The 26,586-nt window shown below is 37.8% G+C and overlaps 2 pseudogenes; one reads left to right on the forward strand and one right to left on the reverse strand.

The window, feature by feature from the left end:
* Nucleotides 1–254: 254 nt before the first annotated feature.
* LOC118852297 lies at nucleotides 255–983 on the forward strand (annotated as a pseudogene).
* Nucleotides 984–22,073: 21,090 nt separating this feature from the next.
* On the reverse strand, nucleotides 22,074–22,664 carry LOC118851212 (annotated as a pseudogene).
* Nucleotides 22,665–26,586: the final 3,922 nt, after the last annotated feature.

The raw sequence follows: 26,586 nt of genomic DNA on the forward strand, positions 1-26,586 counted from the left end.
TAAGCTTTGGCTTAGCTGACAATTTCATCTTTTGGGGACTAGACTTATCAACAAGAGGCAATGAAGCTCTGGATTTTGATTCAAATACAGAAGGAGGAGAACATTTGTGGTATGAAGGTTATGGGTGGAGTTGATGGCAACATCTCCTCTAATAGCCAAGGAAGAGAGTTCTTAGTATTATCAGAAATAAATTCCAGCCACTTGTTGTGCCCTGCATTATACAGACTAGCGAACAATACAGTTACACACTGGAGATGGCTAAAGGTGACCAAAAGAAACCAAAAGGCAAAATGTCTGTTTATCCCTTCTTTGTACAAACATGCCGTGAGGAACATAAGAAAAAAAAATCTTGAAGTTCCCGCCAATTTTGCAGAATTTTCAAAGAAGTTTTCAGAAAGATGGAAGAATATGTCTGGAAAGGAAAAATTCAAGTTTGATGAAATGGTAAAAGCTGATAAGTTGCTGTATGACAGGGAGATGAAGGATTATGGACCAGCTAAAGGAGGGAAAAAAAGGATCCTAATGCTCCCAAATGGCCCCCATCTGGGTTCTTCCTATTCTGTTCAGAATTTCACCACAAGATAAAATCTACAAACCCTGGGATATCCATTGGGGATGTAGCAAAAAAAACTTGGTGAGATGTGGAATAATCTGAGTGATAGTGAAAAGCAGCCATACAACAATAAGGCAGCAAAACTGAAGGAAAAATATGAAAAGGTCCTAAGAGATCTGTTATTCTAGGATCTTGAGGAGAGCTTGGAACCTGCAAGCTTTCAATGCCCCCCAGACTGGTCTGATCTAGGGCAGTCTGTGATTGCTGCCCCTGGTCTGAGATCTGCAACTTCCTGGCCTAGGATGTTGCTGATTACAAATTCAAAGGAAAGTTTGATAGTGCAAAGGGAATATCTAAAGTTTCCCAGGAAAAGGTAGAAGAGGAAGAAGAGGAGGAAGAGGAGGAAGATGAAGAAGATGATGATGAATAAAACTACATTATTCATCTTAAATACCATAGAGTTGGGGAAACACTAAAGCACCTTTATTGATACAGTGTCTACTGCATTTGTAGCATTTAACTTTTAAATTTGGAAACAGGTGCTCTAGACATTTTACCTGGTTCATGTGTCATAGACATAGGTGTTATGAAACTGTATCAAAGTTGTATATATTTCCAAACATTTTTAAAAGGAAAAGGAAATTTAGTGTTTTCCTGTCTCTATGCACTTTGCTGTTGCTATAACAAAACATTTTTTTTAAATTACAGGCTTTTGTGTGTGATAGATATGGTTATTGATTAGAAATCCCAGGATGTAAACTTAAACTCTCTCTGTATATCTGGAGGGGAGGGGGCATATAAATATCTCCACACACTCATACAAACGTATACCCACATGTAAGTGTGTGTGTGTTTATATGTACTAGACAAATTCTTCTCATAAATGTTTGGAAATATGACACCTTAGAAAGGGAAAATTAATTTGGATCTTTCATTAGGTGCCATGGCCCAAAGCATGCATTTTTAGAGTAGCTTTATATGATGATTGTCCATCTAGCTTAAAGCTGTCATTTTGTATATAGTGAAATAGCAGTCTGCTGCCATTCTTCGATGTGGCCAGGGGGTAGGGTTTCAGCTGGCATGAAAAATAGTTTTTTGGTTGTGGTTGTTAAATGCTGTCATTTTAAAATGGAAACTTTTTTTTTAAAAAACTAATGGACAATGCAGCAATGGAAGTTGACATTCTATAACTAATACTTGGTACATTTTGTTAATTTTTTTGTATGTTTAGAATGATAAAATGTTTTCCAAACTAAACAGTATTAAAATTTAAAATTTTTTTTACAAGATTGAAAAAAAAGAAATTCCAGATTTTTTAAATCAGAAAAATAAAAGAATCATCTCTTCCCACAAATAAATGCTGAAAAAATCTCAAGAATATTAAGAGGCTCTAAAAAGAAAAATCTGACACTATAATTTCAAAAAGGAAAATCCTGAAAGATGGAGGCTGGTAAGCAGGGACTACTGTGAGCTCCGTACTGAGTCCCTCCAAAAACCTATAAAAAATGGCTCTGAACCAATTCTAGAATGGCAGAACCCACAGAACAGCAGAGGGAATCAGGGATGGTCTCTGGGTGAGGTCTATCCCACACGGAGCTGGGAGCTGGGAGCTGGGAGCTGGGAACGGAGTGGAGCAGAGCCCAGCCTGAGTGGCGCAGAACAACCAAATGTGGAGTCGGGCGTATGGGGCCCCTAGCGCCCTGATTATGTAAAGCTGCGGCAGTTACCAGACTCCTCAACCCACAAATACCAAAGACTGCGGAGAAGGTTAGTGGGAAAAGCTGCGGGAGTGGAAGGAGTTCGTGGTTCGGCTTCCAGCCCCGGGGGCAGCGGAGGTGGGGCAGCTACAGTTGCTGCTGCTTCCGGCCCCAGGCCCACCTGGTGGGAGGAATTAAGTGGCGGATCAGAGCAGGAGTGCACAGCCTGCTAAAGATCTAAGCCCAGCCTGGGCTGGGGGTTCTTGGGGAAGGAGGAGTGCTGGTGTGACAGAGCTGGCCCCTCCCCGCCAAAAGTGGAACATAGAACTCGTTAGTCTACAAGCAGTAATACCCCACTGAAAAACTCAAGGGTCAAGTTAGTTGATTGGGAATATGGCCAGGCAGCAAAAGCACACCCAGATTCAGTCTCAGACTTTGGATTCTTTCTTTGGTGACAAAGAAGACTAAAACATACAGCCTAAAGAAGACAACAAAGTCATAGAGTCTACAACAAAAGCCTCCAAGAAAAACATGAACTGGTCCCAGGCCATGGAAGAGCTCAAAAAGGATTTGGAAAAGCAAGTTAGAGAAGTAGAGTAAAAATTGGGAAGAGAAATGAGAAGGATGCGAGAAAACCATGAATAACAAGTCAATGACTTGCTAAAGGAGACCCAAAAATATACTGAAAAATACACTGAAGGAAACAACACCTTAAAAAATAGACTAACTCAAATGGCAAAAGAGCTCCAAAAAGCCAATGAGGAGAAGAATGCCTTGAAAGGCAGAATTAGCCAAATGGAAAAGGAGGTCCAAAAGACCACTGAAGAAAATACTACTTTAAAAATTAGATTGGAGCAAGTGGAAGCTAGTGACTTTACGAGAAATCAGAATATTATAAAACAGAACCAAAGGAATGAAAAAATGGAAGACAATGTGAAATATCTCATTGGAAAAACCACTGACCTGGAAAATAGATCCAGGAGAGATAATTTAAAAATTATTGGACTACCTGAAAGCCATGATCAAAAAAAAAGCCTAGATACCATCTTTCAAGAAATTATCAAGGAGAACTGCCCTGATATTCTAGAGCCACAGGGCAAAATAGAAATTGAAAGAATCCACAAATTGCCTCTTGAAAAAAGATCCCAAAAAGAAAACTCCTGGGAATATTGTCACCAAATTCCAGAGCTCCCAGATCAAGGAGAAAATATTGCAAGCAGCCAGAAAGAAACAATTTGAGTATTGTGGAAACCCAATCAGAATATCCCAAGATCTGGCAGCTTCTACATTAAGAGATTGAAGGGCTTGGAATGTGATATTCCAGAGGTCCATGGAGCTAGGATTAAAACCTAGAATCACCTACTATATTAGGAAGGCAGAATTTATGATTTCAAAGAGAATCTCATATGTGCCTAAAAGGTCCAGAACCGCAGGATATAAGGAATTCTCTAGGCAGAAGGCAGGAGAACTAAAGCATGTATTTACACTCCACAGTAACAATCCCACAAACCAGCATCCCCATTTTGATATTTTCATCAAAAGCTTCCAGGCCCAATAAGTCCGCCTCACAAGAGTAACTAGGAGGCCACAGAGAAGCGAGATGGTACAAGGCAAAATCGTATACATGCTTCCCCTCTACGGTAAGAAGATTACCCACTAGCCTCTAGTCAGCTCTGCTACCGGCAGCTCAGCTTCGGCTGTAGGCGTCTCTGGCTCCAACCGGAAAAGGAAAGGAGGATCTTCAAGCTGTCCTCTCCCCTCTTATAGAGTTTTTGACATCATCAAGCGCCGCCTGAACGACCAGGGCAGATTGGTTCTTGACTTGGCCCCTCCCCCAGCGTAGATCACGTTAACACACCTCCCCTCAGCCAGCGTCACGACTCATCACACAGGAAGCTCTGGTCCTGCCCCGGAAGAGCAAGCCCCAGCGTCCAGGGAAGCTCAACGAGGCAAGCTGAGTCATTCAAAGAAAACAAAGTCCATTCTGGCTACACCTACCAAGCAAAACTGAGTATCATGCTCCAAGGCAAAATACGGATTTTCAATAAAATAGAGGACTTTCAAGCTTTCTCAGTGAAAAGACTAGAATGAATAGAACATTTGACTTTCAAGCACAAGAATCAAGAGAAGCATGAAAAGGTAATCAAGAAACAGAAATTGCAAGGGACTTACTAAAGTTGAACTGTTTTGTTTACATTCCTACATGGAAAGATGATGTGTATGATTCATGAGACCTCAGTATTAGAGTAGATGAAGGGAATATGCATATATTTATATATATATGTATATGTATATATATATATAAATATATATGTTTATGTATATATATAGGTGAATGTGTATGTATGTATATATCTATGTGTATGTATGTGTATATATATGTATGTATATGTATATGTATATATATATATATATATATATATGTGAAAGAGAGAGAGCAGACACAGGGTGAGTTGAAGATGAAGGGAAGATATCTAAAAGAAATAAAATGAAATTAAGGGATGAGAGAGCAACATACTGAGAGAGGGAGATAGGGAGAGATAGAATGGGATGGATTATCTCACATAAAGGTGGCAAGAGGAAGCAGTTCTGTGGGAGGAGGGGAGAGGGCAGGTGAGGGGGGAATGAGTGAATCTTGCTCTCATCGGATTTGGCCTGAGGGGGAATACCATACATACTCAGTTGGGTATCTTACCCCACAGGAAAGAAGAGGGAGGAAGATAAAAAAAAAATAAAAGGCGGGGGGGATGATGGAGTGGAGGGCAGATGGGGGTGGAGGTAATCAAAACAAACACTTTGGAAAGGGGACAGGGTCAAGGGAGAAAATTCAATAAAGCGGGATGGGTTGGGAAGGAGCAAAATGTAGTTAGCCTTTCACAACATGAGTATTGTGGAAGGGTTATACATAATGATACATGTGTGGCCTAGGTTGAATTGCTTGACTTCTCAGGGAGGGTGGGTGGGAAGGGAAGAGGGGAGAGAATTTGGAACTAAAAGTTTTAAAAACAAATGTTCAAAAACAAAAAAAAATGTTTTTCATGCAACTAAAAAATAAGATACGCAGGCTATGGGGCGTGGAAATTTATCTTGCCCTACAAGAAAGGAAGGGAAAAGGGGATGAGAGGGGAGGGGGGTGATGGACGGGAGGGCTGACTAGGGAACAGGGCAACCAGAATATATGCCATCTTGGAGTGGGGAGGAGGGTAGAAATGGGAAGAAAATTTGTAATTCAAAGTATTGTGAAAATCAATGCCGAAAACTAAATATGTTAAATAAATAAATTTAAATTAAAAAAAAGGAAAATCCCAAAGCTCAAGAAAATGCACAGCTACACAGAGAAATTTATAAGATTGTATAAAGAACTCTAAGAACTAAAAAGAAAATCTTTAAAAAATAGAATGCTACATATCAAAGGATAAATAGGAAAAGGTGGAAGGAAAAGAAACGAATGCCGACATCAAGGATAAAATAAAAAATGAGCTAAAGCTTTTGAAAAATTCTAAGGACCTAAAAGAGGTATACTTAACTTTGTTTTTCTAAATTTTTTATTCCATGCTTTATTCTTTAATATTCTTAGTTTTCAGCATCGATTTCCACAAGATTTTGAATTACAAATTTTCTCCCCATTTCTACCCTCCCCCCACTCCAAGGTGGCATATATTCTGATTGCCCCATTCCCCAGTCAGCCCTCCCTTCTGTCACCCCACTCCCTTTCCTCCCAGTCCCTTTTTCCCTTGCTTTCTTGTAGGGCAAGATAGATTTCCATGCCCCATTGCATGTATATCTTATTTCCCAGTTGCATACAAAAACAACTTTTTTTTAAGCATCTTCTTTTAAAACTTTGAATTCCAAATTCTCTCTGCTCTTCCCTCCCCACTCACTCTCCCCAAGACGCCAAGTAATCCAACATTGGCCACAGATGTATCATTATGCAAAACACTCCCATTAATAGTCATGCTGTGAAAGACTAACTATATTTCCCTCCCTCCTATCCTGTCCCCCTTTATTCAATTTTCTCCCTTGACCCTGTCCCTTTTCAAAAGTGTTTGTTTTTGATTACTTCTTCCCCCATCTGTCCTCTCTACTATCACCCCACTTTCTTATCCCCTTACCTCTACTTTCATGTGGGATAAGATACCCAATTGAGTGTGTATGTTATTCCCTCCTCAGGTCAAAATCTGATGAGATTCACTCATTCCCCCTCACCTGCCCCTTCTTACCTTCCAATGAACTGCTTTTTCTTGCCACTTTTATGTGAGAAAATTTATGCCATTCTATCTCTCCCTTTATCCCTCTCTCAATATATTGCTCTCTCATCCCTTCATTTTATTTTATTTTTTAGATATCATTCCTTCATATTGAACTCTCCCTATGCCCTCTGTCTATATATATATATATGTATATTCCCTTCAACTACCTTAATAGTGAGAAAGGTCTTATGAATTATACACATCATCTTTCCATGTGGGAATGTAAGCAAAACAGTTCCACTTTAGTCAGTCCCTCATGATTTCTTTTTCTTTTTTACCTTTTCATGCTTCTCTTGATTCTTGTGTTTGAAAGTCAAGTTTTCTATTCAGCTCTGGTCTTTTCACTGAGAAAGCTTGAAAGTTCTCTATTTTATTGAAAATCCATATTTTGCCTTGGAACATGATACTCAGTTTGGCTGGGTAGGTGATTCTTGGCCTCAATCCTAGCTCCATTGACCTCTGGAATGTCGTATTCCAAGCCCTAAGATCTCTTAATGTAGAAGCTGCTAGATCTTGTGTTATCCTGATTGTGTTTCCACAATACTCAAATTGTTTCTTTCCAGCTATTTGCAGTACTTTATCCTTGACCTGGGAACTCTGGAATTTGGTCACAATATTCCAAGGAGTTTTCTTTTTTCAGTCATTTTCAAGAGGCAATTGGTGGATTCTTTCAATTTTTATTTTACCCTCTGGCTCTAGAATATCAGGGCAGTTCTCCTTGATAATTTCTTGAAAGATGATATCTAGGCTCTTTTTTTGCTCATGGCTTTCAGGTAGTCCAACAATTTTAAAATTATCTCTCCTGTATCCATTTTCCCAGTCGGTGGTTTTTCCAAAGAGATATTTCACATTGTCTTCCATTTTTTCATTCCTTTGTTTCTATTTTTTAATATCTTGATTTCTCATAAAGTCACTAGCTTCTACTTGCTCAAATCTAATTTTTAAGGTAGTATTTTCTTCAGTGGTCTTTTGGACCTCCTTTTCCATTTGGCTAATTCTGCCTTTCAAGGCATGCTTCTCCTCATTGGCTTTTTGGAGCTCTTTTGCCACTTGAGTTAGCCTATTTTTTAAAGCGTTATTTTCTTCAGTATTTTTTGGGTCTCCTTTAGCAAGTCTTTGGCTTGTTTTTCATGGTTTTCTCGCATCACTCTCATTTCCCTTCTCAATTTTTCCTCTACTTCTCTTACTTGCTTTTCCCAATCCTTTTTGAACTCTTCCATGGCCTGAGACCAATTCATATTTTTCTTGGATGCTTTTGATGTAGGCTCTTTGACTTTGATGACTTCTTCTCACTGTATGTTTTAGTCTTCTTTGTCATCAAAAAAATGATTCCAAAGTCCAAGTCTCATTCTGAGACCATTTTCACACTCTCTTCTTATTCCCTGCCAACTACTTGACCCTTGAGCATTTGTCAGCATATGATTGCTTTTAGAATAGGGAGTACTTTGTCCCAAGCTTAAGGGGCTGTGCTGCTGTTTTCAGAGCTACTTCTACAAAGCCAAATATGCCACACCACTGCTCCTCCTCCCCCAAGAACTGCCCACCCAGACTGTGACCCAGATCTGAGCAGGATCTGCCCTACCACTCTGATATGCCACTTAAGTCCTCCAACAGGGTGGGACTGGGGCTGGAAGCAACTGCAGCTGGAGCTCTGGAAGCAGCCCAAGAGCTGCAACACTCCCATGCCCCCCGGGACTAGGCCCAAGCATGTGTTCCTTTCACTCTAGCAGTTTTTCCACTAACCTTCTCTGTTGCCTTTGGCATTTGTGGGTTGAGAAGTCTGGTAACTGCTACTGCTCAATGATTCAGGGCACTAACACCTGTTCCACTCAGCTCCTGGTCTGGTTGGTCTGGGTGTGGTCCACATTGGGCTCTGTTTGGCTCTGTTCCCAGCTCTGTGAGGTAGACCTTACCCAGAGACCATCCAGGCTTTCCTGGGCTGAAGCCCTGCTTCTCCTTGCTATCTAGTGGGTTCTGCATCTCTGGAATTTGTTCAGAGGCATTTTTACAGGCGTTTGGAGGGACCTGGTGGAGAGCCTCAGCAAGTCCTTGCTTCCCAGGCACCATCTTGGCTCTGCCACCCCTATATTTATCTTTGGTAGAAGAAAGTTGGAAAATATAAAACTATGGCTTGGGAAAAACTGTCAAAACATCAACAAATAATAGGAAAGCAAGAACAATCATCTCATAGTTTTTTCCCCCTTTCTTTTTCTAGGAAAAAGATTTCTCATCTGTAATGGTAGAGGAAGTAGAATGGATTCATAGAGAACTAAAAACTATGATAATTTAAAAATATTTGGATATGAATCATGGATGTCTTTGTTGATTAATATAATGTTATGTAGCATAATCCTACTGAAGTAAGACACCTGTTTATTGGTTACTGTGGCTTTCATTAATCTGACAAACCGGACCTAACTAAAATGCATTCAACAAAAGTAAAGACAGTAGTAATTTTAAAAAAATCACCACTCCAATTAAAAGGATCTAAGCATTCCAAACCCAAATTCAGACATGACCATAGAACAACCCTTGATAAAATTTTAAAAATGGAAAATGGCAGAGATGTTAGAAAACTGAATATGAAAAATGCTCTTCTAGCTTTTAAATTAAGAGGATGACTGAATCCTAGAATTGCAGATTAGTTAATGTGATAAAACTTTCTGGAACAATTCTATAATTTATTCATCAGTCAGGCAGAAACATTTATTAAGCACCTATGATGTGCCAGTCACTATGCTAATTGTAGGGAATATAGAGAAAGTTAAAAAAAATCATCCCTTCTCTCAAAGACCTCACAGTCTAACGAAGAAGACAAAATGCAAACAACGTGTACAAACAAACTATATACAGTATACATTAGAGATAATCAATGGAGGAATGGCACTAGAATTAAGAGGGATTAGGAAAGTCTTCTTGTTGATGAAAAATTTTAGATAGCATTTGATGTCACAAAAGCCTGGAGGCAGAGATAGGAATGGAGAGAATTCCAGACATGTGGAATATGCTGTGAAAGACAGATGGTTGCTATGCTCTTACAAAAAAAAAAACAACTTAGAATCAATATGGCTTCTGGATTAAGCCAACTAACCTCTCATTCATTATTTAGTAGGATTACTAGACTGGTAGCTCAGAGGAACTCTGTAGAGGAAATGTATTTTGATTTTAGCATGGCATTTACCAGAGTCCCTCACTATATCCATCTGAACAATAGGAATAAATGTGAAGTATGTTCTAGAAGTCATAAGTATTCATCAATGCATGAATATCCTCACCTGATGTAAATTACATTGATCTATGTTAACTTTTTTTCTGCATAGCTCAAATCACATATTCATAGTTTAGTGGGATGGTCAATCTAAACAACATTCCAAAAAAGCTCAACAAGCTGAAACCATGTACTGAAATAGGAAAGATAATACATAGTTGCTGTAAATATAAGTTTCAATAGATCATAAATTTTACAAGCAGAGAATGGAGCAGACTAAACAGCATCATATGAAAAAAGCAAAATCCTATGGGTTTTACTTGAGTAGAAATTCATTATGAGCAACAGTGTAATGCAGTTACTCGAAAAATTAATACAATCTTTCTTTGTTGTTATTCTTCAGTTGTTTCAGTCACGTTCAACTCTTTGTGACCCTATTTTGGGGTTTTCTTAGCAAAGATTCTTTTCCAGCTCATTTTACAGATCAAGAAATGAGTGAACAGGGTTAAGTGACTTTCACAGGGTCACCAGTTAGTGAGTCTCTGAGGCCAAATTTGAACAAAAATATGACTCTTCCTCACTTCAGGCTGAGCACTGTATCCATTCCATGTACCGCCTAGCTTTCCCAATACAATCTTAGACTGTGTTAAAATAAGTAATCTCTCTCTCTCTCTCTCTCTCTCTCTCTCTCTCTCTCTCTCTCTCGCCCCACCCCCCAACAAGTATTTATTAAGTGTCTTTATATGTGCCTGGAACGGTGTTAGTGAATGGGGATAAAAAGATAAAATGAAATAGCCTGTGCCTTGAATTTTTTCAATATCAGATCCTCTAGGTATCTGGTTGGCTTTCATCCACTGCTTCCACCACCTTGGCTAATGTTAATTCTTCTTTGTTTAATTGATTTTATTTTTCCCACCTCCATTATGTGTTAAAACAATTTTTTAACCTTTTAAAAATAGTTTTGAGAGTTTCAGAGGTGGAGCCAAGATGGAGGAAGCAGGGTCTCGCCTGAACTGTCCTCTAAACCTCTCCAAATACCTTTAAAATGAATCTAAACAAATTCTAGAGCAGCACAACCCATGAAAAGACAGAGTGAAACAAATTTCCAGCCCAAGACAACTTAGAAAGTCCATAAGAAAGGTCTGTTGCACCAGGCTAAGAGACAAGCACAGTCTAACACAAGCCATGCCAGAGCAGACCTGGCCCCAGAAAACTGGGAGCAGACCTTGGCGTGACTGAATCACTAGCAGCAGTGGTGGTTTTCAGACCTCTCAGAACACAGATGCCACAGAGAACTTAGAAGGTCAGCAGAAAAGGTCCATTGCACCTGGAAGAGAGTGAAGCTCAGTCCAGCCCAAGCTGTGCCATCACAGCCCCAGCCCCAGCAAATTGGGAGCAGGCATTCAGAATGACTGAAGTGGTAGCAGCAGTGACAGTGGCAGCTTCTGGAGCTTTGAGCCCACAGAAGGTAAGGGGATCCAACAATTGGTCAAATGGAAATTATAGGGGTCTCTTTGCTAGCTATTGCTGAGGCAGGACTCTGTTGCTTTGCCCACACTTGAATCCAGACCTTGGGTTACAGTTCTGGAATGAGGAGTTTGAGAAACATAGCACAGCCTGTGGCAGCAGTGGAGAGGGGACCCTCCTCACAGTTCCAGGGTGAAAAAGAGTGCTTGTGGTAGCTCACAGACCACAGCACAGGGCAGTAGTGCAGTAAACATCTTTCCTTGGATCGGTGTTGTCCAACCTTAGGTTTTATTGGAACAATAGACAATATATTTTGATTTGCCATTTTAGTGAGAGCTCTGCAGTATCCTGGCTTTGTTTCCTAAAGCTTTTATGTAAATGTCTGTGCTTGTAGATTGGCCACATTTTGGATAGCACTAGCTTAGATCATACCACCTTGGAAGAAAATTTACAGGTCTGACAACTTACTGAAAACTTACAGGTCTCTAGAAGTATCTCTGAAAATAGCTGAACAAAATCCTTGAAGATTGGGACAGCATGCACTCCACCCTGGAAGGAGAGCCTTACTTTAAAAAAATGGTTAAAAGTCAAGTAATAGGATGGGGAAATAAGCAAAAAACAGAAAAAAACTCTGACTATAGAACGATATTTTGATGGTAAGGAAGGCTAAAACACACACTCAGAAGGAGGTAGCAAAGTCAAAGCTCCTACATCCAAAGCCTCCAATAAAAACATGAATTGAAACAACCATGGAAGATCTCAAAAAGGATTTTGAAAATCAAGTAAGAGAGGCAGAGGAAAAAATGGGAAGAGAAATGAGAGTGAAAAGAGTCCACAGCTTGGTGAGAGAGACACAAAAAAAGGTGAAGACAATAACACCTTAAAAAAATAGACAAGGCCAAATGGCAAAAAAAGTCCAAAAAGCCAAAGAGGAGAAAAATGCCTTAAAAAGCAGCATTGATCAAATGGAAAAAGAGGTCCAAAAGTTCACTGAAGAAAATAATTACTTTTTAAAAAAATATTATTTATTTATTTAATATTTTTGGTTTTCAGCATTGATTTCCACAAGAGTTTGAATTGCAAATTTTCTCCCCATTTCTACCCTCCCCTCCACTCCAAAATGGCATATATTCTGATTGCCCCATTCCCCAGTCAGTCCTCCCTTCTGTCACCCCACTCCCCCCATCGCCTTTTCCCTTACTTTCTTGTAGAGCAAGATATATTTCTATGCCCCATTGCCTGTATATCTTGTTTCCTAGTTGCATGCAAAAACTTTTTTTTGAACATCTGCTTTTAAAACTTTGAGTTCCAAATTCTCTCCCCTCTTCCCTCCCAACTCAGCTTCCCTAAGAAGGCAAGCAATTCAACATAGGCCACATGCGTATCATTATGCAAAACCCTTCCATAATACTCATGTTGTGAAAGACTATATTTTGCTCCTTCCTATCCTAACCCCCTTTGTTCAGTTTTCTCCCTTGACCCTGTCCCTTTTCAAAAGTGTTTGTTTTTGATTACCTCCTCCCCCTATCTGCCCTTCTATCATCCCCCCTTTTTATCTCCTTCCTCCTTCTTTCCTGTGGGGTAAGATACACAACTGAATGTGGATGTTATACCCTCCTCACGTCAAATCCGATGACAGCAACATTCACTCATTCCCTCTCATCTGCCCCTTCTTCCCTTCCTACAGAACTGCTTTTTCTTGCCACTTCTTTGTGAGATAATTTGTCCATTCTATCTCTGCCTTTCTCCCTCTCTCAATATATTCCTCTCTCATCCTTTAATTTGATTTTATTTTTTAGATATCATCCTTTCACATTCAACTCACCCTGTGCCCTATGTCTATAAATATATGTATGTTACCTTCAGCTACCCTAATACAGAGGTCTCATGAATTATACACATCATCTTTCCACGTAGGAATGTAAACAAAAGGGTTCAACTTTGGTAAGTCTTGTTTACCTTTTCATGATTCTCTTGATTTTTGTGTCTGAAAGTCAAATTTTCCATTCAGCTCTGGTCTTTTCACTGAGAAAGCTTGAAAGTCCTTTATTTTATTGAAAATCCATATTTTACATTGGAGCATGATATTAAGTTTTGCTGGGTAGGTGATTCTTGGTTTTAAGCCTAGCTCCATTGACCTCTGGAACATCATATTCCAAGCCCTTCAATCCCTTAATGTAGAAGCTGCTAGATCTTGTGTTATCCTGATTGTGTTTCCACAATACTCAAATTGTTTCTTTCTGGCTGCTTGCAGTATTTTCTGGGAGTATGATCTGGGAGCTCTGGAATTTGGTGACAATGTTTCTAAGAGTTTTCTTTCTGGGATCTTTTTCAGGAGGTAATCGTTGGATTCTTTCAATTTCTATTTTACCCTCTGGCTCTAGGATATCAGGGCAGTTCTCCTTGATAATTTCTTGAACAATGATATCTTGCCTTTTTTTGATCATGGCTTTCAGGTAGTCCAATAATTTTTAAATTATCTTCCCTGCATCCATTCTCCAGGTCAGTGGTTTTTCCAATGAGATATTTCACATTGCCTTTCGTTGTTTCATTCCTTTGGTTCTGTTTTATAATATCTTGATTTCTCATAAAGTCACTGGCTTCCACTTGCACCAATCTAATTTTTAAGGTAGTATTTTCTTCAGTGGTCTTTTGGACCTCCTTTTCCATTTGGCTAATTCTTCCTTTCAAGACATTCATCTCCTCATTGGTTTTTGGGAGCTCTTTTGCCATTTGAGTTAGTCTTTTTTTTCGGGTGTTATTTTCTTCAGTATTTTTTTGGGTCTCCTTTAGCAAGTCATTGACTTGTTTTTCATGGTTTTCCTTCATCACTCTCATTTCTCTTCCCAATTTTTCCTGTAGTCCTCAAACTTGCTTTTCCAAATCCTTTTTGAGCTCTTCCATGGCCTGAGACCAGTTCATATTTTTCTTGGAGACTTTTGATATAGGCTCTTTGACATTGTTGACTTCTTTAGGCTGTATGTTTTGGTCTTCTTTGTCACTGAAGAAAGATTGCAAAGTCTGAATCTGAATCTGAGTCCATCTTTGCTCCCTGTTCATGTTCCCAGCCAACTACTTGGCCCTTGAGCTTTTCGTCGGGCTATGACTGCTTGTAGAGTATAGAGTACTTTGTAACAAGCTTGAGGGCTTGTGCTGTTGTTTTCAGAGCTATTTCTACACAGCACTCTCTGCCCACCAGCACTCCTCCTCCCCCAAGAATCACCAACCAGGATTGCGGACCAGATCAAGGCGGTGCAAAGCAGGCTTTGCACTCCCGCTCTAATCTACTGCTTAATTCCTCCCACCAGGTGGGCCTGGGGCTGGAGGCAACTGCTGCTATAGCTCTGGAAGCAGCCTCAGAGCTGCACCACCTCTACTGCCCCTAGGGTGGTGGCTGACTGCGAGCTCCTTTCACTCTGTCCCTGCAGTTTTTTCCCACTAACCTTCTCTGTTGTCTTTGGTGTTTGTGGGTTGAGAAGTCTGGTAGCTACCACAGCTCAATGATGCAGTGCCCTAACAACTGTTGCACTCAGCTCCTGGTCTGGTTGGTCTGGGTGTGGTCCATGTTGGGCTCTGTTCGGCTCTGTTCCCAGCTCTGTGAGACAGACCTTATCCAGTGACCATCCAGGCTGTCCTGGGTTGGAGCCCTGCTTCCTTCCACTATTTCATGGGTTCTGAAGCTCTACAATTTGTTCAGAGACATTTTTATAGGTGTTTGGAGGGTCCTGGGTGAGAGCTTTAGGCAAGTTCCTGCTTTCCAGCCACCATCTTGGCTCTGCTCCCAAAAATAATTCCTCAAAATTAGAATGGAGAAAATGGAATCTAATGACTTTATAAGAAATCAAGAAAGTAATAAAACAAAACCAAAAAAATGGAAAAAATAGGAGACAATGTGGAATATCTCATTGGAAAAACAACTTACCTGGAAAATAGATCCTAGAGAGAAGGTTTAAAAATTATTGGACTACCTGAAAGTCATGATTAAAATAAAGAGCCTAGATATCTTTCAAGAAATTATCAAGGAAAACTGCCCTGATATTCGTGAACAAGAGAGGAAAATAAAAATTGAACGAATCCACCAATCACCTCCTGAAAGATATCCCAAAATGAAAACTCCCAGGAATAGTACAGCCAATTTCCTGAGTACCTGGTCAAGGAAAAAATATTGCAGGAAGTCAGAGAGAAATGATTCAAGTAAGGGGAAGCCACAGTCAGAATACACAAGAGTTAGCAGCTTCTACATTAAAGAATCAGAGGGCTTGGAATATGATATTCCGGAGGGCAAAGGAGCTAGGATTGCAACCAAGAATCACCTACCCAACAAAACTGAGTATAATCCTTCAGGAAAAAAATCAATATTCAATGACATAAAGGACTTTCAAGCATTCTTTATGAAAAGACCATAGCTGAATAGAAAATTTGAATTTCAAAAACTAGACTCAAGAGAAGCATAAAAAGGTAATCAGGAAAGGGAAATCATAAAGCACTTTGTAATGTTAAACTCTTTACATTCCTACATGGGAAGATCATATTTGTAACTCATAAGACCTTTCTCAATATTAAGATAGTTAAAAGCAGTATATATATATATATATATATATATATATATATATATATATATATATATATATATATATATATATATAGACAGAGGGCACAGGTATGATTTGAATATGAAGGGATGATATCTAAAAAATAAAATTAAGGAGTGAGAGAGGAATGTGCTGGGAGAAAGAGAAAGGGAGAGATAGAATGGACTAAATTATCTAACATAGGAGGCAAGAAGATGCTTTTACAGCAGTGGAGGGCTAGGGGAGGGAGGAAAGGGAGAGCGAGTGAATCTTACTCTCATCAGAATTGGCTCAAAGAGGGAATAACATATACACACAATTGTGTATAGAAATGTATCTTATCCTACAGGAAAGTAGGAGCGGAAGGGGATGAGAGGAGAGGGGTGATGGAAGGGAGGGCAGATTGGGGGAAGAGGGGTAGTCAGAAGGAAAACACTTTTGAGGAGTGTAACAACAATGCTACTTGGCTCTACTGTGGCTATGTAAGACCAACAACACCAGCACACAGGAGGATTGCTAGCACAGGTTCTTTGATCTGCTTTTCTAAGGAAAGCAACTTTTTGGGGTTAACAATCTTACTTTAATTAAACATACATATATAATTCACTTAGTTCAGGAGAAAAAGACAGCACCCTGAACTTCGGAGAAAACACAAATAGAAATTACAAACAGAAATTACATAAACAGAGCAAAATAACGCAAATCAACAGACAGACTTCTAGCTGTCTGACCAAGATGTTACATACATAGTTTCCAGAGAGAGAAGCACCAACATCTGGGTTTTTCAAAGCCTGGGGACTCCTTAACAGCTACTCAGAGTCTCATCTGATCAAACCACAGCACACTCTTCCAGTGACTGAGCCCCAAGCAAAATGCTAACCTCACAGTATACCTCACAGTATATATATATATATATATATATATATATATATATATATATATATATATATATATATATATATATATATATATATATATATATATGTATATATATATATATATATATATATATATATGTATATGTATATGTATATATGTATATACATATATATATACACACTATACCTCACAGTATATATATATATATATGTATATATATATGTATGTATGTATATATATGCGTGTGTGTGTGTGTGTGTGTGTATGCATGTATGTATATGTATATATACTTCTTTAGGGTCAGAGAGCATCACAACGATGTGACTCAAAGCCATGTGACCTATGTCTTCCCATGACTTAAGCAGGTCATCAAAGACTCCCCATTCAATGAAAGACTCTTGACTGAAACAAAGGCAAGACTCAAAGGCACTTGATTGCCTTAGTGTTGAGAAGCACTCCAAAACAAAAGAGAACAAAAAGCCCCACTTTACTTGCCATTACAAGGAGGGACAGGGTGGAAGGAGAGAGAGAAGGGGGGGGTAGGGTGGAGGGAAATACAGTTAGCAGTAAATAACTGGAAAAAAAATTGAAGCAAGTTTCTCTGATAAAGGCCTCATTTCTCAAACATATAGAGAATTGAGTAAAATTTATAAAAAAAATAAGAGCCATTACCCAGTTGAAATGATTGGAAGATAACGAACACTTATCCGATGAATTAATCAAAGCTATCTATAGCCATATGAAAAATATTCTAACTCACTATTGACTGAAGAAATGCATATTAAAACAATTCTGTGGTACTACCTTATACCCATTAGACTGTCTAAAAGAACAGAAAATATAAGTGACAAATTTTAGAGTGGATGTGGAAAAATGAGACATCAATGCATTGTGAGTGGAGTTGTGAACTGATTCAACCATTCTGGAGAGCAATTGGCAACTATGCCCAAAGGGCTATAACACTTTGCATACCTTTTGAACTAGCAATAGCACTACTACATATGTATCCCAAAAGAGATAAAAAAACAAAAAAAAGAAAAGGACTTATATGCACACAAATATTTATAGACTCACTTTTCTGAGGGTAAAGAATTAGAAATTGAGAGAATGCCCATCAGTTAAGCATTGTAGTATGTGATTATGATGGAATACTATTGTATGAAAATAGTTAAAAATAGCATGTTTTAGTCTGTTTTCAAAGAATATCAGTTCTTTCTCTGGAGGCAGATAGTATGCTTCATCATTAGTCCTTCGGGATTTTCTTGGATCATTGTATTGCTGAGAATATCTGTCATTCACAACTCTGAACAATATAGTTGTTACTGTGTACAACATTCTCCTGGTTCTGTTCACTTCACTTTGCATCAGTTCACGTAAGTCTTTCCAGGTTTTTCTGAAATCATCCTTGTCATTTCTTAAATCACAATAATATTCCATCAAAATCATATATCACAGTTTGTTTACCCATTCCTGAATTGGGATAGGCATCCCTTTGACTTCCAATTCTTAGCCACAACAAAAAGAGTTCTTATAAATATTTTTGTACATATAGCTCTATTCCCCTCTTTGATGTGTTTGAGATATAGACCTAGCAGTGGTATTGCTGGATCAAAGGATATGCAAAATTTTATAGCTCTTTGGGAATAGTTCCGAATTGTTCTCTAGAATGAGTGGATCAGTTCACAGCTCCACCAATAGTGCATTAGTGTCCCAGTTTTCCCATATTCCTTCCAATATCCAACATTTTCCTTTTTTGTAATATTAGGCAATTGTATAGGTGTGAGGTGGTACTTCATAGTTGTTTTAACCTGCATTTCTCTAATCAGTCATGATTTAGAGAATTTTTTCATATGACTGTAGATAGCTTTGATTTCTTTGTCTTAAAACTGAATGTTCATATCCTTTGGACATTGATCAGCTGGGGAATGACTTGTATTTTTATGAATTAGATTCAGTTCTTTATATATTTGAGAAATGATATCTTTATTAGAGATATTTGTTGCAAATTTCTCCCCTCCCGGTTTTCTGCTTTCCTTTTAATTTTGGTTGCATTGCTTTTGTTTGTGCAAAATCTTTTGCATTTTAGATAATCAAGATTATCAATTTTACATTTTGTAATGCTCTCTATCTCTTGTTTGCTCACAAATATTTTCCTTATCCATAGATCTGACAGATGAATTGTTCCATGCTCTCCTAATTTGCTTATGGTTTCACCCTTTATATGTCAATCACATACCTATTTTGACCTTATCTTGGTATGAGTTTTTGTTCTATATCAAATTTCTACCATACTGTGTTCCAGCAGATTTTGTCAAATAATGAATTTTTGTTCCAAAAGGCTTAGATTTTGGGTTTTATTATATACTGGATTACTATGATCATTTACCATAATGTAATTTGTACCTAATATGTTCCACTGATCAATCACTCTATTTCTTAGCCAGATTGTTTTGATAATTACCACTTTATAATACAGTTTGAGATCTGGTATGGCTAGGGTGGCATAGCTCATATATGCAAATCTTCCTAAAGTACTGGAAATTTTAGCTGGTGTGAATTCCACAAAAATGAATAATGACATGGGTGCTTGACTAGCTGTTGTAATCATGCATTGCATTCATCAAAGCATTATATTCTAATCATATAATTTAGGCACATAAGCTTATCAGATCATTAAATTTTAGCAATGGAAAGATCATTAGACCTGATATCATCCAAGCTCATTATTTTATACAGGAAGAAACTGAGGCATAGGGAGGTGAAGTGATTTGCCCATGTTTACACAGGTGGCTGAGACAGTATTCTAGGTATCCTTTTAAAATTAGGAGATTCAGTGTCTTTCTACTACTTAGGAACTTCATATTAGCCTACCTCTGTTCTACTAAGATCAAACTGCATTCATTCACCAAACATTTATTAATTACCTACTGTGTGCACATCTAGAGAAATGAGTTTATTACTAAAACTTCAAATAACATACCTTCTAAAACACTTCTGAAAAGTTATTGAGGTTATACTTGAAGATTTCTGATAAGAGGCTTCAATAGTTTTAATTGTTACTAAGTTTTATTTTCATTAAATTGGAATCTGTCTCCCTGCAATACTATTCACTGTTCTTAATTCTGCCATCTGGAGGGGGTGCTGAGTAGGATAAATCTAATCCCATTATTCCAAAATATTGTTCTTTTAATATTTAAAGACCACAAAGGATATTTTATTATACCCCTACTGTTCTTTTCTGTAGCAAAATATCCCCAGCCCCTTCAAATCATCCCTGACTGGTACAATATTTAGAATATTTACTCTCCTGTTCTGTCTTCTCTCAAAATTTTGTACCTTACTAATTGTCCTTTCTAAAACGTAGTCTTCAAAACATAACACATTAAGTCCATTGGAAACCCACCCAGGCAGAGGCCAGCAGGATTATCGACTTTCTAGTCCTGGATATGATTTTTTCTTAATATAGGCTATGATCACATTGGAGTGGATTCATTCATTCATTGATGTCAATCACAAGGACATATGACTCTGAATTAAATTCAATAGAATATCTAACAGCAAAGAGTCATGAGTAGCATTAAATGCTTCAGAGATGTCATGAATAAGCAATGGAAAAAATATCATGGAATTCAATAATTAGGAAGCCACAGATGACTTTTGAGAAAAAATTTTGTTAAGTTGGTAGGAGTTTGCAATATATAGTAAGGGGATAAGTATTACTGAAGAAGACTGTATACTGAGTATCAAAATCTTTACAGAGAAGTTTAAGAATAGAGGGAAGGAGACAAAAAGGTGAGTAGGTAAATAAAGGGATAAGTGATAAGGGAAAGCCTTTCAAAACATGTGAATGTGTGTAGGTCAGTGATGTCAAACTGAAAAAGAAATGGTGGCCACTAAGCCCTACATAAAGGTCCTTGCAGATGACATATTGACTTAGAAAATTAAAATAAAATTCTTATATTTTTAATTAAAAATATTTCCCAGCTACCTTTTAATGTGGTTCAGGCTGCACTTGAGAGAATTAAGATTCTTGACTCCTCTCACATAGGCAATTAAAAAGGTGCCATTGGAGAGGGAAAGGCTGAAGAATAAACTAAACATATCATATAAAGATCTGGGTCCAAATCCCACCTCTGACACTTATCTGTTAGGTGGTGAATAAATGAATCTTAAATCTCTTCAGGCCTCAGTTTTCTCTAAAGTGGGGATAACAATTATAAGACTTACTATTTTAATTATTCCATTTTTTCTTTTTCTTTCAATCATTTAATTTGCTTTACTTTAAATCAATACTCCAGTCAAGAACGATAGGCCCCATATTTGTTCTTTTAAAGTGACAGGTATAACTATGTACAAATGAGTTTCAATGGTTACAGCAGTAAGGCAAGCTTCATGACCTCAAGGATGACCATGAACATGCCTGAATGGTTCAGAATTGCAAAGTATAAGAAATTCTCTAGGTAGAAGGCAGGGGAAGTATAACATTTATTTAGACATGAGAGAATCCAATCCCAAAACCAGTAATTCCAATTCCATATAGTAGCAATTATATTCCAAAACCAGTAAGCCCACCTCAATGTAGCAAGAAGGAAATTATAACACAATATTATAGCAAGGAGCCAAATCTTCTTGTAACCTTCACCCCTGCTAGGGTCTTCCTTTAAACAATTACTCATGAATCCTAATTCTACATTCAGCACTCTCTTCTGCAGCTCCGTAGATTCCAAGTTCCTACTCCTTCTCCTTGGGCTGGATTCCAATTCCTGTAGCTCTCTGCAGATTCTGCTCTTTGATCTCTGCAACTCTCTCTTGTTCTGCACTCTCCCCTCTGCAGTCTCTCTTGATGCTGGCTCTCCCTCAATGTCTGCTGCCTCAATGTCTTCTTGATGTCTGCTTCTGAATCTTGCCTATCTCAGTTCCACTGCTCTCAGTTCTCCTGCTCTCACTTCTGCTGCTTTCAGTTCTAGGCCAGCATCTGATTGGCTAGAACTCAGCGTACATACCATTGGCTCTGGCCTTAGCAACTCCCCTGAGGTCCCTGAGGGTTTCATGCCTCTCCCAGTCTCACTAGCAAAAAGGTGTAGGCCTGGGGCCTCACACCTTGTTACTGAAAAGGTGTGGTCCTGCCTCTAATAAGACCTCCTTTGGTTGACCCAACCTGAGACCTATTCAATGGGTGGAAAAGATCTTTCACTTACAGATTGGTCTTATCATGTTGTAGAGACTACTATCTTGTTGCTTTGTGTTATTTCAATAGAATGATCCTTCCTCTCCTACCTTTCCCCCTACTCAGGAAAATGAATGACCATGCAATGCATGATGATATCATTAAGTATGAACTTGGGATCATGCAAAATCACCTTCCACAGAGGCTGCATCAGCACAAGTAGCTTCAGCACCAAAAACAAAAATTTTTTTAGTTGCTGCCTGTATCTTCAGCCTTGTTCCTTACATAATATTGAGTGAATTTTTGGTTGTGAAAACCAAGTCCGTATTATTCTGCCCATCTGGTCCATTCAGCCATGGCATTTCACCTGTCATGGAGCTTAAGCGCTTTTTGAGTTCCTGTACTCAGGCAGAGGTCAGGGGATGATCAGGTTCTCTTCCCTAAAGTCAATGATATAGAGATGCAATTGTCAAAAAACAGAGCAAAGATGTCCCCAAAGTCAAGTTAATGCCAGACTTGTTATCCCTGAAGGCTTGATAATCTTGAAGAATCATAACTGGAAAAGATCCACTGACTGTATTTGTTGCTAAAATGGAGCCTTGCAAACAAATAACTTAATCCTCAGATACAGACAATATTTTTATACATTTGCACTTGATTTCTCTTCCAATTAGCCAGATATCAATATCATACTTGCCAGCAGTGAGGAGAATGTATAAGAGAGACGTGACCTTTCACTTCTGCAAAACAACCTTGGTCAGCCACTCACTATGTTCACAAAGTGTGTTCAGGTCCATGACAGTTAACAAGGCCTGTATTTTCACAGTGACAGTGACTGAACCACTCACCAAGATATCACCATTGTTGTCGTTCAATAGTTTCAGTCACGTCTGACTCTTTGCAACTCCATTTGGGGTTTTGTTGGCAAAGATACTGGAAGGACTTACCATTTCCTTCTCCAGGTTATTTTCTAGATGAAGAAAGTGAGACAAACAGGATTAAGTGACTTGTCCATGGTCACCAGGTAGCAATTGTCTGAGGCCAGATTTAAACTCAGGAAGATGAGATTTCGTGACTTCAGGCACATCACTCTATCCACTGTGCCACCTAATTGCCCCCAAAGCATTTGGCAGTCGCTAAATTTTTGCAACCTGCAGTGATTATCATTGTTATAACAATATAATCTTTCCCTCGGAAGTAGATAAATATGTATTCATAAACCTTTATTTTGAGTCATAAGAATTTTCCTTATTCATCCTTTGTGACTTACCTACCTACTTCACTTCCCATCTCCTCCTCTCTCATAACTCCCCTTTATGTGGAATAGCTAAAGTCAAGAAAAGAACTAAGTAAAACAGGAAATTAATAAACTCAAAAATATCCTGGGTTCTTATAAGAGTTGCTCTATATTAAAATTTTATAAAATAAACCTATTCCTAATGTGATTTAGATCTTCAATTCCCTAAATGCAGTACATAATGAAGTTTCCTTCACCAGCCATTCCACCAATGCTGAGTTAAATGTTTTTGGTATGATTCAGATAAATGTTATCACAACCTATTCATATATTTCTCACCTATGGAGTTTTGAACAACAATAAAACTTCAAAGGTTGGTTCGATGAGTGTAAAATCATGGGAATTGATATTGACAGCTATTTGTTGACTCTTCTGTGAATTGATGACGGCAAGATTTTTAGAGTCAACAAACAAAAACAAAATGGAATATGCATCATTCTTCTATCTGATATGCACTGTTGGGATTAGGGAGCTAAGGCTAGAAGCTATTTATATTGCAGTGGAAATGACAATATATATCTCAGTTAAGTCGATTTGAAATTTAGGATCTGCAATAAGTATTATTCCACTCCCTACTTCTTTTTGCCCTGTTTACTTTTTCATTTGGACAGAGTTATTTACAAACCTCACTCCTTTTAGAATAATGGAACCATCATAATAACATATAATAATGGAGAAATGAATTATCCTTCAATATGGAAGATGACCCATGGAGTTTCCTTCAGATGGGGGTCAGGGAAGAATTCACATCATTATGCTCATTATGGTAAAAAGAAACCACTATATTCATTAAGGATTGTCTCTGATTTTGTATCCCTTCTAGTGACCCCCAAACATCTCTCTGAAACAAAGACTGATCTCCATAGCAATAATATCTTTCTAGTGATGCCATATTGTAGTTAGTGATGGAATAGCATAGTCTCCGAAGAATGAAAGTTAAAAGTTATCGAAAGGGCAATGGAGAAGTATACAATGGGCATGAGTAGGCTGCAATATGTTAGCTACCATGTCATCAGGAAAAGGTAAAGAGGATGACTTCACATGTAAAATGGGTGCAGGAGGATCTGTAGGGAAGAAGAAAATTTGCAACTCGAAATGAAAAAGTAAAAGCTTACAAAAGTTTAACATGAAACTTTTGCAAAAATCAAAGAGGAAGAACATCTATCTAAAGGCCATAAATCTAGCTAGACTAAGGAAATGGACAAGTTATAATTAAGCATATACCATTTGTGCCATTTGGGCATAACATTAATCATAGAAAAATATATTTTTAAGTTAGAAGAGACCTTCAGGGTTAACTAATCCAATCCATTTATTTTCAATAAAAAGAAACTGAGGTTCAGAAAGATTAAGTGACACATCGAAAGTCACAAAGGAAGCTATTGGCAGGTATACTACTAGACAGCTTCTCTCCTTGACTAATTCAATGCTCTGGAATCATGTAAAAAGAATTCTATTGTTCAAGCAAGTTAGTTCAATTCAATTCAGTTCAATTCTATTTATTCTATTCTATTACATTCTATTCTATACTTATTCAGCCAATCAATAAATATTTATCAAGCACCTACTGTGTGTAAGGTGCTATGATAAAGGCTGCGGAAACAAAAGAAGGAATTCTGTTTGTCTATTATATTTTATCCTGCAGACATCAATTAAACACCCATTATATGCAAGGCCTTGTGATTTCATTAATTCTAAAAACCTAAGAGAAATTATTTGAATGCTGCCAAAATCATATAAAATGCATTGACAAAATCATTTGATCTGTTTTTCTCCTCTGGTTCTCTTTCTTCTGACTTTATTTATTCTCATGGAAGATGAGCAAAATGACAAATGAACAGCAAAGAAAATGAAACATTTTGCAATTGAAATAGAACGAAATAACTAATATTTGAAGTGACTACTGCACTGAAGAAGAATTTGTCTCCCAAGACATTGAACCGATATTTTAATTTGTCCGTCATACAAATATTGTGCATTGTAGAATTGTAGGAATTTGCCTTTATATCATAGTTACTATAAACTGCATTCAACAGCACCTGGCAGTTGGTACTGTGGTGCATTTGGAGTGCTTAGGTGAGTCAAGTAGGTGTCATTGAGTACTTGACTTGGAATCATGCTTTGGCAAATCTGAATCTAAATCCTGCCTCTTACAGCCTAATTCCGTGTAACAGTATGCAAGTCACTTGATGTTTTTCAGCCTCAATTTTTTCATCTGTAAAGTAGAGATAATGATACCACAAGTTGTGTTATTTTGAGGTTCAATTGAGATAATATAAGCAAAGCACTTTGCAAATTTTAAACTATTAAACATGGCGTGGCTATTAATAATTCTGGTGTGTATCCATTATTCATACTGATCACTACTCCACATCCTATCCTGTGTCAATCTTATCCATACTTTTCTATAAAAATGTCTAGGCTGATAGCAGGGTGAACATGTTGGAATGTGATAGGATGTCATGAAAATGTTACCACAACACAATTATAATGCTCAGGCAGGGAAGTTGTACCAGACAAATTGCCATTTTGATGACACTTTCCTTACCATTTGCATTGTATTTTCCCTCATTATATGCTGTCATTACTAGTCTAAAGCCAGAAGTCTTATAATGCATTTCCTCCCTCTCACTCTGACTATTAAATTTGGCATTTCAAGTGAACTTTGACTGGAGCTCTCCTTGCTTTTGGTTTATTTTTTTGGATCATGGCTTATGTCATTTTGCTTTTGCTCAAGAATCTTCCCTAAGGAAACTTTTATTTTAAAAAAAGCCTCAATATAGAGTAAAATATGTATTACATTCAAATTAATTTAAATAAGGTATATACTATTTAATGTGTTGAAAGTTCTCAGGTGCCACAGTAGATAAAGCATTAGACCTCTGGTCAGGAAGATCTGAATTGAAATCTGGCCTCAGATACTGGCTATGTGACCCTAAGTAAGTTACTTAATCTCTGTCTTGCTTTCCTCAATGGGGATAGTAGGGCAGGTAGGCAGCACAGTGAGTAGAGCACTGGCCCTGGAGTCAGGAGGACCTGAGTTCAAATCTGGCCTCAGACACTTGACACATTTACTAGCTGTGTGACCTTGGGCAAGTCACTTAACTCCAGTTGCCCTGTATAAATATATATGTATATATATATATATATATGTATATATACATATATACACATATATATGTGTATATATACATATATATGTGTATGTATATATATATATGTATATATACATATATATACACACACATATATACACATATATATGTGTATATATACATATATATGTGTATGTGTATATATATATATATATATATATATGGATAATAATACCACCTACGTCATAAAATTGTGAACAGGATCCAATAAGATATTTACAAAGGACTTAACAAGTGTGTGTCACATATTAGGTGCCTAATAAATGTTTATTCCATTCATCCTTCACCTCCAAATTCTTGTAATGTTTCAGGGACAGTAATATGGAATTCTGGGTTTCCTAC

The sequence above is a fragment of the Trichosurus vulpecula genome, chromosome 5, assembly GCF_011100635.1.
Source record: "Trichosurus vulpecula isolate mTriVul1 chromosome 5, mTriVul1.pri, whole genome shotgun sequence".
Lineage (NCBI taxonomy): Eukaryota > Metazoa > Chordata > Mammalia > Diprotodontia > Phalangeridae > Trichosurus > Trichosurus vulpecula.